The following is an 18253-nucleotide window of genomic DNA, read 5'->3' on the forward strand; positions in this document are numbered from 1 at the left end:
TGGGTGCTGCCCTCCTCGGCCCACCTCTGTTGCCCATCTTTTGGTATGTAAGTCGTTTTGACCTAGAAAAAAAATAAGAGAAGGACTTTCAGGACAAAGCGCCGCCGTCTCGAGGCGGAACTTGGGCAGGAGCACTTTTGCCCCCTGCGGAACGGAACTTGGGCAGGAGCACTTTTGCCCTCCGACGGAGTCATTCCGCAGGGGAACTTCCCTCCAGGAGGAGGAATTCATCGTCATCATCATCACCAATAACTCTCCCATCTTGGGGAGGGCTATCTTCATCAACATCACCAACTCCTCTCAAACCCTAGTTCATCTCTTGTGTTCAATCTTTGTACCAAAACTATAGATTGGTGCTTGTGGGTGACTAATAGTGTTGATTACGTCTTGTAGTTGATTACTATATGGTTTATTTGGTGGAAGATTATATGTTCAGATCCATTATGCTATTTAATGCCCCTCTGATCTTGAGCATGATTATGATTTGTGAGTAGTTACTTTCGTTCTTGAGGTCACAGGAGAAATCATGTTGCAAGTAATCATGTGAACTTGATATGTGTTTGATATTTTGATGATATGTATGTTGCCATTCTCTTAGTGGTGTCATGTGAATGTCGACTACATGACACTTCACCATATTTGGGCCTAAGGGAATGCATTATGGAGTAGTTATTAGATGGTGGGTTGCGAGAGTGACATAAGCTTAAACCCCAGTTTATGCGCTATTTCGTAAGGGACCGATTGGATCCAAAAGTTTAATGTTATGGTTAGAATTTATTCTTAATACTTTTCTCGTAGTTGCGGATGCTTGCAAGAGGGTTAATCATAAGTAGGTGGTTTGTTCAAGTAAGAACAACACCTAAGCACCGGTCCACCCACATATCAAATTATCAAAGTAGTGAACACGAATTAAGCCAACATGATGAAAATGACTAGATGAAATTCCCGTGTACCCTCAAGAACACTTTGCTTATCATAAGAGACCGTTTTGGCCTGTCCTTTGCCTCGAAAGAACTGGGCTACCTTACTTCACTTTTGTTACTAATATCGTTACTTGCTCGTTACAAATTATCTTGCTATCAAACTACTCCGCTACTTACAATTTTAGCACTTGCAGACATTACCTTGCTGAAAACCACTTGTCATTTACTTCTACTCCTCGTTGGGTTTGACAATCTTACTTATCGAAAAGGCTACCTGCTCGCGGATGTAGTCATCCTTCACCCACTTGAGGGCGGTCTCGTCGGGGGCGGCCATCGCAGCGAGCTCGGGGGGCATCTAACACCCCAGTGTCATGCAACAGTAACCCTCTGTGATTAAGCTAATCATTTTTTTTCAAACAATGCTTAATCACCTTTGATTCAAATCTCATTTTAAATTCCACTTTGGCATCAAATTCAATTTGCAAGTGAATTTTGAAGTTGCACAATGCTGCAAAATAGTCCATCATTTAGCCAAAATTCCATAACATTAATTAAGGAAAACAACATCACCATTGAGCTAAGATGGATAGTACCAATTATTTCATTGCAACTTCAGCATTTTTGAATGTCATTTTAATTGTGAAAAATGTAAATGGCATCCCCTGGCCTCCAAACCTTTTGTGGTTGTGCCAAACATTGCATTGTATTTATGTGGACAATTCCCATATCTTACAAAAATCATTTTGGCACCCCAAACATTACAAAACCCTTTCTGTAAACAAAAAATAGAAATATAAAAAAAGGAAAAAGAAAAGGCTAGGCTGCACTATGCACTTGGCCCAGCCGCGCAACAGTGCAGCCCAGCCCACCTAACCCTGTCATCCCCTACCTCTGTTCACCAGGGGCTGGGTGGACGTGCGTGCGCCGTCTGTGGCTGCCGATAGCCATGGGGCGGCCATCCGGCGGCTCCCCGGCGCCTACTAGGTCGCCCCGCTCCGGACGAACCCTAGCGCCTCCTCACTTTGCCCCTCACTCTCCCACTCACTCTCTTTCCCTCTCTCCCGCCAGATCCACTATTACCGAGCACCGCCATGGACTCGCCGCTGTAAAACGCGCGGCCACAGCCATCGCCTCGCCTCACCGCCATGTCCCTTGCCTCCGTCGACGTAGTCTGCTTCGTCTCCGTCCACGAACGGGACTCGGGGAGCTCCACAACATGAGGATCGAGCCGCCCCCTTCTGCCTCAGCCGCTGTCGATCTTCTTCCACTCCAGCTATCGTCTACTGCTACTAAGCTCTCAAAGGCTTTCCTTAGCCACGCGGTGAGCTCCTCTACCTCCTGCTCCTCTCCGTTAGCTTCCTCGCACGCTGTATCTAGCTTGCCATCGCGCCCGTTTCCTATCCACCACCGACGAGCTCGTGGCCATCGCCATAGACGCTATCACGCTCGCCTGAGCACAGCACCGTGCTCCGCCAAGCTCCATGGTGTCATTTCCGTCGAGGTCCCATACGTGCCGCCGCCGTACCTCATCGTCGGCCTCGTTTCCGGCCACCTCCGGCCATGTAACTGCCACTGTTCAACGCGGCTAGCTCCGCTCGTTCGAACGCGCCCTCTCGCGCATGAAACGGCCGCCTGTAGATGAAACCCGATGTCGTCCCATGCCTCTGCCACGTCTGAAGGTCGCCGGCGTTGAGCCGCCGGCTGCCGCCGATGTGGCTAGGCAGGCCCAACCCCTGGGTCGCTGCCAGCGGGCCCCATGGGCTCCGTTGACTGGGTTGACCCAGTCAACATGCTGACTGGGCATCCCAGTGCCCCTGACATGCGGGCCCCACCGCGTATTTAGTTAGTTAAAACATTTTTTGATAAAATTAATTAATTATCCCAACCTGTCACTGACACGTGGGGCCCAGTAGCTAATTAGTCTTTGTTTAGTTTTAATTGAACTCAGTTAAGCTTCTGGCAGTGCCATATGGGACGCACTAGTCAGGTTTGACCTGGACGGCCGCCCTGTTGACTGCTGATGTCACCATGACCTCATGCTGATGTCATATTCCTTTTCTGTTAATTTAAATAATTTCAGAAAATGTTTAAAACTTTGAAAATCGTGGAAAATAAACCGTAGCTCGAATCGAAAAACTTTATATATGAAAGTTGCTCAGAACAATGAGACAAATCTGAATATGCGGTTCGTTTACCTGTCAAATGCCTCTAACTAAATGAACATGGAACATTCCCCCTTCGGTCATTTGTTTGACACAGGTCCGGAACCGGGAAAACATTCCCGGTTGAATTCCCCCGTCACCTATATCGTGTAGCCATACGTTAGGTCACACCCGTCACAGCATATTGCCATGTTGTGTGATTTTTACTACGCAACCTTCTCCTTGTAGACGTTGTTGGGCTTCCAAGTGTAGAGGTTTGTAGGACAGTAGCAAATTTCCCTCAAGTGGATGACCTAAGGCCCTGACGTCTACTCCAAGTCTCCTGGATTGCTTCCGTTCCAAAAATAACTCTCCCGAAGGTTTCATTCCATTTGGACTCTGTTTGATATTCCTTTTCTTCGAAACACTGAAATAGGCAAGAAAACAACAATTTGGGCTGGGCCTCCGGTTAATAGGTTAGTCCCAAAAATAATATAAAAGTGTATAGTAAAGCCCATAAACATCCAAAACAGGTAATATAATGGCATGGAACAATCAAAAATTATAGATACGTTGGAGACGTATCAAGCATCCCCAAGCTTAATTCCTGCTCGTCCTCGAGTAGGTAAATGATAAAAACAGAATTTTTGATGTGGAATGCTACCCAACATATTTCTCAATGTAATTTTCTTTATTGTGGCATAAATGTTCAGATCCAAAATATTCAAGATAAAAGTTCATATTGACATAAAAATAATAATACTTCAAGCATACTAACAAGTAATCATGTCTTATCAAAATATCATAGCCAAAGAAAGCTTATCCCTACAAAATCATATAATTAGGCTATGTTTCATTTTCGTCACACAAAATACTCCCATCATGCACAACCCTGGTTTCAGCCAAGCAATTGGTTCATACTTTTTAACGCGCTTCAGCTTTTTTTCAACTCTCACGCAATACATGAGTGTAAGCCATGGATATAGCACTATGGGTGGAATAGAATATGATGATGGAGGTTGTGTGCAGAAGAAAAAAAGGAGAAAGTCTCACATTGACGCGGATAATCAATGGGCTATGGAGATTCCCATCAATTGATGTCAATGCGAGGAGTAGGGATTGCCATGCAATGGATGCACTAGAGCTATAAATGTATGAAAGCTCAACAAAAGAAACTAAGTGGGTGTGCATCCAACTTGCTTGTTCACGAAGACCTAGGGCATTTTCAGGAAGCCCATCACTGGAATATACATGCCAAGTTCTATAATGAAAAATTCCCACTAGTATATGAAAGTGAAAAAAATAAGAGACTCTCTGTCATAAAGGTCATGGTGCTACTTTGAAGCACAAGTGTGGAAAAGTAGAGTAACATTGTCCCCCCTTTTTTTTGGGGGGGGGGCTTCCTTTTTTTATTTGGCCTTTTTTTGGCCTTTCTTTTCAAGGGACAATGCTCTAATAATGATGATCATCACACTTCTATTTACTTACAACTCATGGATTACAACTCGATACTAGAATAGAATATGACTCTATATGATTGCCTTCGGTGGTGTACCGGGATGGGCAATGAATCAAGAGTGACATGTATGAAAAATTATGCATGGTGTCTTTGCCACAAATACAATGTCAACTACATGATCATGCAAGGCAGTATGAAAATGATGAAACGTGTCATAATAAATGAAACAGTGGAAATTTGCATGGAAATATATCTCGGAATGGATATGGAAATGCCATAATAGGTAGGTATGGTGGCTGTTTTTAGGAAGATATAATGAGGTTTATGTGTGATAGAGCGTATTGTATCACGGGGTTTGGATGCACCGGCGAAGTTTGCACCAACTCTCAAGGTGAGAAAGGGCAATGTGCGGTACGGTAGAGGCTAGCAATGATGGAAGGGTTAGAGTACATATAATCCATGGACTCATATTAGTCATAAAGAAGTCATATACTTATTGCAAAAGTTTATTAGCCCTCGAAGCAAAGTACTACTATGCATGCTCCTAGGGGAAGGGTTGGTAGGAGTTAACCATCGCGCGGTCCCGACCTCCACTCATAAGGAAGGCAATCAAAGAACACCCCATGCTTTCAAATTTGTCACAAAACGTTCACCATACGTGCATGCTACGGGACTTGCCAACTTTAACACAAGTATTTTTCAACTTCACAATTACCCAACTAGCATGACTCTAACATTACCACCTTTATATCTCAAAATAATTATCAAGTATCAAATTTCTCATAGTATTCAATGCACTTTATATGATAGTTTTTATAACTAAAGCAAATTACCATGATGTCCTAAAAGACTCTCAAAATAATATAAGTAAAGCATGAGAGTTCATATATTTCTTCAAAATAAAACCACCACCCTGCTCTAAAAAGATATAAATGAAACACTAGAGCAAATGACAAACTACTCCAAAAGATATAAGTGAAGATCAATGAGTAGTCAAATAATTATGCAACTATGTAAAGACTCTCTAACATTTAAGAATTTCAGATCTTGGTATTTTATTCAAACGTTAAGCAAAACAAAAGAAAAGAAAATGACGCTCCAAGCAAAACACATATCATGTGGTGAATAAAAATATAGCTCCAATTAAAGTTACCGATGAACGAAGACGAAAGAGGGGATGCCATCCGGGGCATCCCCAAGCTTAGGCTTTTGGTTGTCCTTGAATTATCTTGGGGTGCCATGGGCACCCCAATATTAGGCTCTTGTCACTCCTTATTACCCAAAACTTGAAAACTTCACAACACAAAACTCAACAGAAAACTCGTAAGCTCCGTTAGTATAAGAAAATAAATCACCACTTAGGTACTGTTGTGAACTCATTCTAAATTCATATTGGTGTAATATCTACTGTGTTCCAACTTCACTATGTTTTATACCCTTCGATACTACTCATAGATTCATCAAAATAAGCAAACAACACATAGAAAACAGAATATGTCAAAAACAGAACAGTCTGCAGTAATCTGTAACTCTCGAATACTTCTGTAAGTTCAAAAATTCTGAAATAAATTGGTGTACCTAAGAAATTTGTCTATTAATCATCTGCAAACAGAATCAACCTAAAATCACTCTCCAGTAAAAAATGGGAGCTAATCTCGTGAGCGCAAAAGTTTCTGTTTTTACAGCAAGATCATAAAGACTTCACCCAAGTCTTACCAAAGGTTCTACTTGGCACAAACACTAATTAAAACATAAAACCACATCTAAACAGAGGCTATATGACTTACTTATTACTAAACAGGAGCAAAAGGCAAAGAACAAAAGTAAAATTGGGTTGCCTCCCAACAAGCGCTTTTCTTTAATGCCTTTTTAGCTAGGCATGATGATGACAATGATGCTCACATAAAAGATAAGAATTGAAACATAAAGGGAGCATAATGAAGCATATGACTCGCACATTTAATCCTAACCCACTTCCCATTCATAGGGATTTTGTGAGCAAACAACTTATGGGAACAAGAATCAACTAGCATAGGAAGGTAAAACAAGCAGAACTTCAAAATTTTCAACACATAGAGAGGAAACTTGATATTATTGCAATATGTAGAAGCATACGATCCTCTCTCATAATAATTTTCAGTAGCATCATGAATGAATTCAACCATATAACCAGCACCTAAAGGATTTTTTTTCATGATCTACTTGCATAGAAATTTTACTACTCTCCACATAAGCAAATTTATTCTCATCAATAGTAGTAGGATCAAACTCAACAAAATAAATATCATGTGAAGCATAATCCAATTGAAAATTAAAATCAAGATGACAAGTTTCATGGTTATCATTATTCTTTATGGCATATGTGTCATCACAATAATCATCATAAATAGGAGGCATGCTTTCATCATAATAAATTTGCTCATCAAAACTTGGGGGACAAAAAAATATCATCTTCATCAAACATAGCTTCCCCAAGCTTGTGGCTTTGCATATCATTAGCATCATTGATATTCAAGGAATTCATACTAACAATATTGCAATCATGCTCATCATACAAAGATCTAGTACCAAACATCTTAATGCATTCTTCTTCTAGCAATTGAGCACAATTTTCCTTACCATCATTTTCATGAAAGATGTTAAAAATATGAAGCGCATGAGGCAAACTCAATTCCATTTTTTGTAGTTTTCTTTTATAAACTAAACTAGTGATAAAACAAGAAACCAAAAGATTCGATTGCAAGATCTAAAGATATACCTTCAAGCACTCACCTCCCCGGCAACGGCACCAGAAAAGAGTTTGATGTCTACTACGCAACCTTCTCCTTGTAGACGTTGTTGGGCCTCCAAGTGCAGAGGTTTGTAGGACAGTAGCAAATATCCCTCAAGTGGATGACATAAGGTTTGTCAATCTGTGGGAGGCGTAGGATGAAGATGGTCTCTCTGAAACAACCCTGCAACCAAATAACAAAGAGTCTCTTGTATCCCCAACACACCCAATACAATGGTAAATTGTATAGGTGCACTAGTTCGGCGAAGAGATGGTGATACAAGTGCAATATGGATGGTAGATATAGGTTTTTGTAATCTGAAATTATAAAAACAGCAAGGTAACAAGTGATAAAAGTGAGTGTAAATGGTATTACAATGCTAGGAAACAAGGCCTGGGGTTCATACTTTCACTAGTGCAAGTTCTCTCAACAATAATAACATAACTGGATCACATAACTATCCCTCAACATGCAACAAAGAGTCACTCCAAAGTCACTAATAGCGGAGAACAAACGAATAAATTATTGTAGGGTACGAAACCACCTCGATGTTATCCTTTCTGATCGATCTATTCAAGAGCCCATAGTAAAATAACACGAAGCTATTCTTTCCGTTCGATCTATCATAGAGTTTGTACTAGAATAACACCTTAAGACACAAATCAACCAAAACCCTAATGTCACCTAGATACTCCAATGTCACCTCAAGTATCCGTGGGCATGATTATACGATATGCATCACGCTATCTCATGTTCATCTATTCAACCAACACAAAGTACTTCAAAGAGTGCCCCAAAGTTTCTACCGGAGAGTCAAGACGAAAACGTGTGCCAATCCCTATGCATAAGTTCACTGAACCCGCAAGTTGATCACTAAAACATACATCAAGTAGATCATATGAATATCCCATTGTCACCACAGATAAGCACGGCAAGACATACATCAAGTGTTCTCAAATCCTTAAAGACTCAATCTGATAAGATAACTTCAAGGGGAAAACTCAATCCATTACAAGAGAGTAGAGGGGGAGAAACATCATAAGATCCAACTATAATAGCAAAGCTTGCAATACATCAAGATCATGCCAAATCAAGAACACAAGAGAGAGAGAGAGAGAGAGAGAGAGAGAGAGATCAAGCACATAGCTACCGGTACATACCCTCAGCCCCGAGGGTGAACTACTCCCACCTCATCATGGAGAGCGCCGGGATGATGAAGATGGCCACCGGTGAGGGATCCCCCCCTCCGGCAAGGTGCTGGAATAGGGTCCCGATTGGTTTTTGGTGGCTACAGAGGCTTGCGACGGCGGAACTCCCAATATATGGTGCTCCTCAATGTTTTCGAGGTATATGGATATATATATATATATATATATATATATATATATATATATATATATATAGGTGAAAGAAGTCGGTCAGGGGAGCCATGAGGGGCCCACGAGGGTGGGGGCGCGCCCTGGACCCTCGTGGCTTCCTCGAAGCTTCCCTGACGTCTACTCCAAGTCTCCTGGATTTCTTCCATTCCAAAAATAACTCTCCCGAAGGTTTCATTCCGTTTGGACTCCGTTTGATATTCCTTTTCTTCGAAACACTGAAATAGGCAAGAAAACAACAATTTGGGTTAGGCCTCCGATTAATAGGTTAGTCCCAAAAATAATATAAAAGTGCATAGTAAAGCCCATAAACATCCAAAACAGGTAATATAATGGCATGGAACAATCAAAAATTATAGATACATTGGAGACGTATCATTGTGCTTTGTGATGCTATGCTTGCTTTATATTTATTGTTTATTCCCCCTCTTCTCTCCGGTAGACCCCGAGGCTGATGCTGCCCCTGTGATCGACTACGTCGACGACGACCCTTCTTCCCTTTCAGCTGAGCTTCCAGGCAAGCCCCCCCCCCCCCGATCATCCCGATATCTCCCATTCCATTCTCTCATGCTTGCATTAGATTTTGCTACTATAATTGATTGCTCCTATTCTGATGCATAGCCTGCTTTTGTAACCTGCTTATTGTTACCTATCTATTTATCCTAAACTGCTTAGTATAGGTTGGTTAGTGATCCATAAGTGACCCCACCTTGTCCTTATTGCCCCTGCTTCATCATCGACGACTCGATCAACATGATCCATGACCATAGCCCGACACCTCACATCACAACACACCCCTTTTGTTGCTCGACTCTATAGAGTTAACATCGTGTGCCGAGGGTGGTACCTCATACATCACTCCTGATGAGATCTCTATAGTGTAGATATTCGGTCATGGTCATCGAGGGTGATCCCCCCTTAACCACTTCCGATACGACTCTGTCGTGCAACCCCTCAAGTGTGAACCTCGAGGGTGGTTCCTCTTATGTTCACCTTGATGATTAAATCAAGTGGAATCCACCGAGGGTGGTTCCTTAGGGTTCCCCTTGGTTGTAGACACACGGATCTATGATTACTATGACTTTACATGGAACCATGTTAATAAAGATGGGTCGGCCCAGAGGGGTACCCACGCGAGCTTAATTGCGAGTGATGTGGAGTCGGGTTGACCTGGAAGGTGCCCCCGAGATAATTATGAGGCGTGGCCGGGCATTCTTAGCCCTAGCCACAAGTCCTCGAAACAGGGCGACGGGTCGCATCGATCATGAGTCTCTACTCGTTACCGCGTTCTCCTTATCCACTATGACTTGGATATTTGATCCGATGGGCCTTTGGCCTCATAGCACTAACCATCACGTGGGCATAGTATGGGAGTTCTGCGTCGTATGCATCAGCCGAAGCTAATTAGACGTCATGCGACTGATCGGCGCGTGCCGGGTTGGACTGGTAAGCACTTGCCTTTTTAAGGAGGTAGCTAGGTCTCCTCACTAGCCGCCCACGCAACATGCAGGAGTTCCCAGGGCGATGGCCCAAGACCCCTGGTAGCATAGGTTTAGTCCAGCGTGGTGACCTCTCTATTAAGCCTAGGTTGGGTTGCGGCGTATTGTTTGGCCGAGGTCGGGCATGACCCAGGAAAGTGTGTCCGGCCGGAGTTAATCGAGCGTGGTGGGTAAGTGGGTGCACCCCTACAGGGAAGAAAACATCTATCGATAGCCTGTCCTACGATAACAGACACTCGGAGTTGTATCCGGATCGATACAACTAGAAATGGTTGCTGAGGCATGAAATGGATATGTGGCTCCGGGAGTCGAGAAAGGATCCCGGGGCGTTGACAACAACATAAATATGACTTATGTTATACTACTCTACTCCCTCCTCTTGCTGCAAGACGGTGGTTTCCAGAAGATCCTAGTCTTCGATAGGACTAGCTTCTCCCCCTCTTATTCTGGCATTCTGCAGTTAGTCCACAGATACTACCCCTTTCATTGATACCAATGCATAAGTAGTGTAGATCCTTGCTTACGAGTACTTTGGATGAGTACTCACGGTTGCTTTTCTACCCCTTTTCCCCTTCTTTCCTCTTTCTGGTTGTTGCAACCAGATGGTGGAGTCCAGGAGCCATATTCCACCACCTACGACTACTACAACCCCGAGGGTGACTACTACTACGTGGAGGCCGCCGACGACCAGGAGTAGTTAGGAGGCTCCCGGGCAGGAGGCCTTGCCTTTTCAATCATGTTGCTTTTGTGCTAGCCTTCTTAAGGCAAACTTGTTTAACTTATGTCTGTACTCAGATATTGTTGCTTCCGCTGATGCGTTTGTATTCAAGCTAATGTATTCGAGCCCTCGAGGCCCCTGGCTTGTAATATAAAGCTTGTATTATTTTAATTTATGTCTAGAGTTGTGTTGTGATATCTTCCCGTGAGTCCCTGATCTTGATCGAACACATTTGTGTGTATGATTAGTGTACGATTGAATCGGGGGCGTCACAAGTTGGTATCAGAGCCGACTGCCTGTAGGTAGCCCCCTTTCCAACTCCTTGTCCGAAGTTGAGTCTAGTCATTGATTTTTTTTACTAACATGGCTGTGTGGCTTATGGGCCCACATCGCCATTGGGTGGTATTAGGATCTTTTGTTCCTCGTCTATACTCTGGGATTCTGATCTCTCTTCTATTCGTGTTAAATGATTTTGCTAACCCTAACTCTAGGTTATCGTTACTACTCCCTACCGGGGAGCCCCTCATTTCAGATGATCACCTCCTTCACTAGAAGATTCTAAAGATACTTTGCAATGTTCTCCTGAGAACTGGTGCTCATCGCTTTCGCAACTGCCTTTCACCGTCAACTCTACGGATAACTACATATCCTTGCCGTTCATACCTTCGTCCCTAGTTGCCTCGAAATACTCTTCGTTGTTCCGAGAATACTTTGTGCCTACTGCCTTACAGTTCCTTGTCGCCTGGTGACAATTATGAATACCCTATGGATAATTACTCACCCCTACCAGGGATTCGTTCATCCTGAGTTGTTCTTGTGTTTCACACAAGTATTCAAAATACTATTCGATCTTCTGAAAATCTTCAGCAGCCTATTGCTCTTGAAATTCTTGCTTGCTTGCATTATGGTTAATCCCATAAGTCTAGTAATCTTATTGGCATCCTTTGTCACTATCATTTTGAGTCCATTGATGGAACTGGTGCGCAAATGCACGCAATCATTAGTTGATCCTTATAAATTACCTTCGGCTCAGACGTCACCCCGGACATGAGCTAGTTCTCGGGCAATCAAACATTGATTGATTGTCGATCTACGTTTATTCAACTACTTGTCTTTTGATCAGAGCCTCTGCTTCTGATCCCTCGAATTGGAAATCATAATTTGTTTGTATTCAAGCTTTGAAGTTATCCAGATATATCTATAATCTGATCTCCTTGCATTGTTTCTTCTTCTGGTTGGGAACTGATGCTCACATTAGATCCCCTGTGGACCACCACATCCTTTGTTGGATCATTATCCGACAGTGCCCCTCATATTTAATCACCTTGTGAGTTATTCCCCGATACATAATGCCTTTGGTAAATTGTATCCTCTCCTTTGGTCAACCATGCTCTACCTTTGAGCTTATGTTAGTTACTCTTTAAGTTTGTGGTATATGTTCCTAAGATACCCCGATGGGTTGAGTCTATGCCTTCCTTAATCTGTGAGAACCAGAAGAGTTTTCACAAGTGTTGGGGATATAACTATTAGGTATGACCCGCCCAGGAGGGGCCGGGTTATACCTATGAGTATTCTTGAAGCCCAAGACCGAGGTTGAAGGTGGCGGCTCAGTAAGGGCCCAAAACCCAGAGGCGATTTAAGGCCTGTAGTGATAAACCGCCATATATGTGTGACTTGTGTTGTAAGGCAAGAAATATTAAGAGATCGAGCCGGACACTGTTTATCAGCCGGCCAGGACTCTGTAGAGCCGCTGGGCATCGGCCTATGTATATAAAGCGACGACCTAGCGGCGGTTCAGGGCAAGTAACATCAACTCGAGAGCTAGGTGCCTAGGTCAAGCGATTTGCTCCCTGGTTATCGAGACATAAGCAATCCCACTCAAAACTAGACCGTAGGCTTTTACCTTCATCGTAAGGGGCCGAACCAGTATAAACCTCGTGTCCTTTGTCCCGATTAACCCCTTCAAGCTTCATAGCTGCGATGGCTCCACGACTAAGTCCTTTCACTAGGACATCTGTCGTGACAATGCCACGACAGTTGGCGCCCACCATGGGGCCAGCGCACGGTGGATTTGAGTTCTTGAAGGGCAGCTTCGAAGGGCTCAAGTGATACGCTGTGGGTCGGATGACCAAGAGTCATCGCGGCAGGCTCTACATCGATGACGCAGGCTGGGGCCCCGAGGCCGGCTCAATTGAGTATGGGTACCGGGTCCCCTTCGGCAGGATTCACGTCTTCATCGGCAATATCGGCGAGCCGGGACTTGAGCTGGAAAACTGCACCGACCTTATCGAAATAGCTCAGCGTGCGAAACCCGCCCGGGCTCCGCCTGCTGTGAAGCACGCCTTTGTGGGATGCCTCCATGAAGGGCCCTCTGAAGGATCTGCATCTGGCGATGAGACGGCCATCTACTCTGATGGCGGGTCATCCACAGGTGAGACAGATTCGTTGTATCAACTGCAAGAGGATGGGCTTGGGGGCTGTTCCGATGGCAGCAGTATTCCGGATTGCTTCGAGCCGCCGACCGGGTTGGAATCTACATGGCCGGTACACAACCCATCCAAGACTCTACAACTGCGACAGCCATGACCGCCGGGGCAACAGCAGCCGGGGCAGGAGGCCATGTGCGCTCGCCGGCTCAGGTGCTGATGGATCTTACAAATAATCTGACCACTATGTTAATCGTCATGGTCAACCCAGTGGACCAAGCTCGTCATGATGAGGAGGTGGCACAGTTAAAATTGGATATGGCGCAGGCTAAGGAAGATCTGACAGCGGAAGATGTCAGGATAACGGCGGAGCGGGCAGCTCTGGATGTTCGGGCTAAGCAGATCCAGGCACAGACTTTCCGGCTCACGCAAAATCAGAACGCGTCTAATGAGGTCATGAGGAGAAGGTATCAGAAGACTCAGTCTTGGCTCCCCCTGGTTTATGACACTCGAAACCTCTTTTCCACGCCACGAGCAGGGCCCAGTAACCCGCCGTGGCTCTCCCCGCGTACAGGTAACCCGCCGTGGCTCTCTCCACGTGCAGGAGCGGACCGTGTTGCAACACCCAAGGACGGCGCGCCGGTTCAACCGCAGGTGATGGGACCTCCCCGCGTAAACACGGCGCCACCTCAGTATGTACTAACACCCCTGGGTCACTATTCTAACCCGTTGGAGAACATGACAGCGGCAGCGGCACGATTGGCGGCTATCCCAATTGATGGTGACTCTCCGGCGGCGGTTGAAACCCGCCGGGTCAGAGAACTTCTTCAGACGGCCTTAGCACAGTAGGAGGCATACTCATACAGCCGGGACAGGGTCCACTCGACCCCTCGTCCAAGCCGAAGCCCGAGTTACAGCAGGCACAGGGATTCAGTGGCCGTTTCAAGTAACGTTAGGCGCCGTGACCAGCCAGGTGGACATAACCCGGCGCGCCATGAGGCCTTTAACTTGGTAGATCAAGACAGAATACGTCCAGAGGCTGAGCGAGCGGCTAAGCAGGCGGCTAAGCAGGCGGCCCAGTTGACGACTTACCAGCCGTATCCGGCTTATCTGACGACTTCTGTCGAGGCAGGTGTAGCCACCCGGACCGGAGGAGTCCCATGTCTAGTGCCGGCTCTACGTAACGAGCGTTTGCCCAAAGATTTTAAGGGACCTAGGAAGGTGCCGAATTACACGGCCAACTTACAGCCCGTGGCATGGATTGAAAGTTACGAGGTGTGCGGAGGATATAGCTACTAAGTATAAACCGGCCAGGAGGGTCCGGTTCACCCTTGACTATGTTAAAGCCCATGAAGATCCGGAAGATGGCGCTTTACTAAAAGAAGCATAGAAGCCCGAATCCCAAAGGCGGATTAGGGCCCATAGTGGTAAACCGCCATGACTATGTAAACTTGTAGTATAAGTTAGGAAAGGAGAGACCGAGCTAGACACTTTGTATGAGTCGGCCTCGGGGCTCTGTAAACCGGCCGGGCGTCAACCTGTGTATATAAAGGGGCGACCCAGCGGCGGTTTAGGGACAACAGACAACAACTCGAGACTCAGGCAAGCGTATTCCGCTCCCTGATCATCGAAACCCAATCAATCCCATCACAAACTAGATGTAGGCTTTTACCTTCATCGAAGGGGCCGAACTAGTATAACTCATGTGTCCCTTGTTCGGTTTAACCCCTTCAAGCTAACCCGTTGCGATGGCTCCACGACTAAGTCCTTTCACAAGGACATCTGACGTGATAATTCCACGACAGTTGGCGCCCACCGTCGAGTTCTTGAAGGGCTGCTCTGAAGGGCTTAAGGGGTACGTGATCGGCCGGATGACCAAAAGTCGTCGCGGCAAGCTTTACATTGACGACAAAGGATGGGGCCCCGAGGCCGGCACAATCTAGTACGGGTACTGGGTCCCCTTTGGCGGAATTCATGTCTTCATTGGCAAGATCGACGAACCAGGCCCTGAGCCGGACATCTACACCGACCTCGTCAAGACGGCTCAGCGTGCGAGTCCAGCCCGGGTTACGCCCGCTGTGAAGCGTGCGTTCATAGGATGTGTCCATGGCATCGGATCTGAACCGGTGTCTGAGGGCAACATAGGGGTATATTCCGATGGCGAGTCATCCACTGGCGAAATCGAGTCCTTGTACCAGATTCATGACGGTATGCCCGAGGGATATTCCGATGGCAACAGTATTCCGGACCTCCCTGAAGCGCCGAGCCGGGTTGCTATTTACATGGCCGGCACGCAGCCTGTGTTACAATCTTCATCGACCGCAGCAATGACTACCAGATCAGCGGCCGCGGCAGGTACCTCGGCGCGCCGGCCGGCGCAGGTTCTCTTCGGTTTAATGGACGCTTGGGCGACCTTGTTAACCACAGAGTCACCTCGGATACGCAGGATCAGCACAATGCGGAAGTTGCGAGGCTGAAGGAGTAGATTGTGCAGGCTAAGGCGGACCTGGTGGCTGAGGATAATAGGATGGCTGAGGAACAGGCCGCTTTGAATGCTCAAGCACAGCAGATACAAGCACAGAATTACCGGCTCTTGCTGGACCGGACCGCGTCAGAGGAGGTGTTACGAAGGAAGTATCGGTCGCGCCTGCCACCGGTTTACGAAGGGTTAAATCTCTTTCAGACCCCAGGCGCCGGGCCGAGCAATCCGGAAGCCGCAGACCATGCCGAAGCACCAAGGATCGCCCCGGATCAGCCACGGGCAACGGAGCTGCCCCGACGGACAGTTAACCCACCACAGTATGTGCCTACACCACCGGGTCACTTTTCGAGCCCCCTGGATAACATGATTGTTGCGGCTTCACGCTTGGCAGCCATTCCAATGGAAGGAGATTCAATAGAGGCAGTTGAGACACGGCGGGCGAGAGATCTTCTTCAAACCGCCGTAGTACAGCAACATGCTTATTCATATAGCCGGGACAGGATCCATTCAACCCCCCGTCCGAGCCCAAGTTATAGCAGGCGGATGGACGAACCAGAGGTGTCTAGCAGCGCGCGGCGTCGCAATGCTCAGGAGGTAGTGGACCGTGGCAGGGCTCGAAGGGATGGCGCTTTGGATCGTTATCGACCCGCCCCGGTTCAGCCAGCATTGTCGGTTGACAGAGGCACCGGGCTTGCTTTCAGTTCTTGGGGAGTACCGTGCCTTATTACGGCTCTCCGTAACGTGCGTCTGCCCAAGGATTTCAAGGGACCGCACAAGGTGCCTAACTATACGGCGGATCAGCCGCCTGAGGCGTGGGTCAAGACTTATGAGATGGCAATGGAGATGCTGGATGTGCATGAAGCATCTTGTGCAAAGTACTTCACGATGATGTTGGAAGGACCAGCCCGCAGTTGGTTGAAAAATCTGCCAGCTAATTCCATCGAGTCATGGGATCAGTTGAAGCCCGGTTTATAGCCAATTTTAAGGATACGTGCAAACAGCCCATGTCCATTGTAGATCTGGATGCTTGTGTTCAGGGTGAGAACGAGTCCACAACTCATTGGGTGCGCCGGGTCTCAGAAGTTTTGCACTCATCCGACCGGATTAATGCTGGCCAAGAGATTATCACGCTGGAACGTAATTGCCGGTTTAAGTCACTGAAGGAGAAGTTGGGACGGCTCAAGCGCCACTGCAATGACCTGGGAACCCTCATGGCAGCCTTGGTAAAATATGCCGATTCTGATAATACCAAGGATCCCAATTCTAATAATGAGAAACCGGAGAAGGGAAAGAGGAACGGCAGTGCGAAGGGACAGCAGCACAACCAGGAAGGCCATGGGAATAATGGTAAGCGTAAAGCGGATTCAGATTTTGTGGCTAATGCTAATGTGCAACGTTGTAGGGGTAAACCGCCCCAGCGTGGTGGGATGATGAATCCAGAGCCCGTATCACGCACTATTCGGACGACCTGCTTATGCAAAATTCATGGCCAGGCCTTGTTATATTTACTTGCAGCTCAAGATGCCGGGTCGCAAAGGAACCATCACGGTTCATGGAAGTCGAAAAATCGCTTTGGATTGCGAAGAGAGTGATGCGGCTTACGCTGAGTCGGTTTGTGCTACAGAGGAGTTAAAGTTTTACAAGGAGAATGTTGATCCGGCAGATATGACCGCTCTAAAGAAGCCCAGCACTGAGCATGACCCAACCCTACACTTCAAACCGGCTGACGAGACGAAGCTTGTTGACTTTGTACCTGGCGATTCATCCAAGCAGTTCAGCATCAGCACCAATCTGGATCCAAAATAGGAAAGCGTGCTCATCGAGTTCATCTGTGAGAACCGGGACATCTTTGCATGGAAGCCTTCTGACATGCCAGGTGTACCAAGGGAACTCGCTGAGCACACTCTTAATATTGATCCGAAGTTTAAACCGGTCAAGCAATTTCTTCGTCGCTTTAATGAAGAAAGACGCAAGGCAATTGGGGAGGAGGTAGCCCGGCTGTTGGCTGCTGGGTTTATTGTTGAAGTGTTTCATCCTGAATGGTTGGCTAATCCAGTGCTGGTTCTTAAGAAAAACGGGACTTGGCGTATGTGTGTGGACTATACGGACTTAAATAAGGCTTGCCCGGCCGATCCTTTTGCTCTCCCGCGTATTGATCAGATCATTGATGCGACGGTGGGTTGTGAGTGCCTGAGTTTTTTGGATGCTTACTCAGGGTACCATCAGATCAAAATGGCAGTTAAGGACCAGGAGAAGACAGCTTTCATCACTCCCTTTGGAGCCTTCTGCTTTGTTTCTATGCCCTTTGGGCTCAAGAGTTCTCAGGCAACTTATCAGCGTTGTGTGCAAAATTGTCTTCACACGCAGATTGGGCGTAATGTTCATGCCTATGTGGATGACATTGTGGTGAAATCCAGGGAAAAGGAGACATTGATAGCTGATCTCAAGGAGACGTTTG

Source organism: Triticum aestivum, chromosome 4B (assembly GCF_018294505.1).
Source record: "Triticum aestivum cultivar Chinese Spring chromosome 4B, IWGSC CS RefSeq v2.1, whole genome shotgun sequence".
Classification (NCBI taxonomy): domain Eukaryota; kingdom Viridiplantae; phylum Streptophyta; class Magnoliopsida; order Poales; family Poaceae; genus Triticum; species Triticum aestivum.